The following is a 1,763-nucleotide window of genomic DNA, read 5'->3' as shown; positions in this document are numbered from 1 at the left end:
TTATTACTTATTACTGATACAGATTAGTGGCCTAACTACGCGCATTAGTTTTCAGTATACAGGATGACCCAGAAAAAGTGTTAGAGACGAAAATGGGTGATTCTGGAGGTGCAACAACAATTTCCTTTGGTAAAATGCAAAGTGAACCATGGTTTTTGAATTATTAACGAAAAACACTGACTAATAAGAGCGCGTGGCACGGGTAAGTTGGCTCGGATCGTGACGATCGGCCGTGGCTTAGCGCGGGCCCTACACGCGTTCTTATTGGTCAGTGTTTATCGTTAATAATTTAAAAACCATGCCTCACTTTGTATTTTGGCAAAGGAAATTGTTATTTAAATACATTTACAAAATCACCTCACTTCGGTTCTAATTCTTTTTCTGGGACACCCTGTATATAAGCCGGCGAGCCGGCGAACGTGCGAAAGGGACAAAAAACGCCGAAAAAACTACGCTTGTTTTTACACGGCGATAGCTAACTCCGGAACGAGAAGTCCGACCGTTTTTCTACCTCCGGTTCTTTACCTTCGTTTTTTACCTGCACTTTTTTACTGTGCCGAAACCTCGGCGACTGATCTCGTGAGCGATAAACGTAGACCGCTATGGAACGGGGCGACTTTTTTCACGCGCTATGGCGAATGGGTAGGACAAAAAGCGACAAATATGTGTTAGTGAAACATCGGTGTGTCAGAAAAACGAATACCACAGATAGACATACTCTCCTGCAGTGTTTTTTACAGATCAGCCGGCGCTATCTCTGCTACGCTTTTTGCTTTCACTTTTTTCTCTTTCTTTTCGCACCTCTACTCAATACCCTCGCATTTTTTTACTTTTTTTTTTATATATATATATAAAACTGTTTTTAACCGCTTGCCAAGAGCTATGGATCGTTTTTGTAAATGCTTCGATGCATCCTCGTCGTCTATCGCTCTACGTGTGCGACGATAGTCGATCATTCACAAAAGAATCTCGCACCTCACGAAACTCACTCTCACCGACCGCGGCGACGGTAGTCGTCGTTAGCCAGCAAAACTGTACAGCAGTGGCAATTAACGTCATCTTCTTCTCTCGGCATCAGACACGTCCTGCATGATACAAGGCCCCGTAAAACAAAAGAGCGTGCCACGATACCGATCGAAGTATTGTCTAAAATAGAAGTTAACGAAGCCGGAGAAACGAAGAAGAGAGAAACGCAATCACCGACGATGGTTGAATAGAATTGCGTGGAGCGCTCCTCCTTTAATTATCCTCGATCGTTCACACTCGCATTATTCATCAGGTCGCACGTCATTCACTATTTTTTTTCTTCACGTAACAGGGGGCTAATTGTACTAATCAACGGTGCCCGTTCACCGGCTAAAAAATAATAGTGGAGTAAATAAAGCGGTAACAGCTGTTCGTCCAAGTAACGTGATCCATCGATCTTTGTGTCGCTCGATCGCATCGGCAATGCTAACTCCGATCATCGGTTATTAAACGTACATAACGTTTGTTAATGTTAATCTGCACGTTGGTCACTCGGTGTCTCACGTTTTCCTTTATAATACTTCATTCGCTTATGAGAAAAATTTCGTATACTCGAGAGAAACGTGAAACGCGAGAGGGACCATATTAAGGATGTATTGGCTATACAGTCAATCCCAAAAGTTTATGTACCTTAGAAAAACGCATTTTCTATAATTAAAAAGAAATCAGACGTCAGAAGAACAATGCTAATAATAAATAGCTACGTGCTAAAAAATATAGAAGGAAATATTCAATTA

General features: G+C 41.9%; 1 protein-coding gene across 28 annotated transcripts in view; it reads left to right on the top strand.

The window, feature by feature from the left end:
* The window catches only part of shot (dystonin-like protein short stop), a 73,340-nt gene that overhangs the window by 43,493 nt on the left and 28,084 nt on the right, over window positions 1–1,763 (top strand). The window lies entirely within an intron of this gene.

This window comes from Ceratina calcarata, unplaced genomic scaffold (assembly GCF_001652005.2).
Source record: "Ceratina calcarata isolate Rehan_Ccalc_2016 unplaced genomic scaffold, ASM165200v1 scaffold283.2, whole genome shotgun sequence".
Lineage (NCBI taxonomy): Eukaryota > Metazoa > Arthropoda > Insecta > Hymenoptera > Apidae > Ceratina > Ceratina calcarata.
This window is presented reverse-complemented; position numbering and strand designations above follow the sequence as displayed.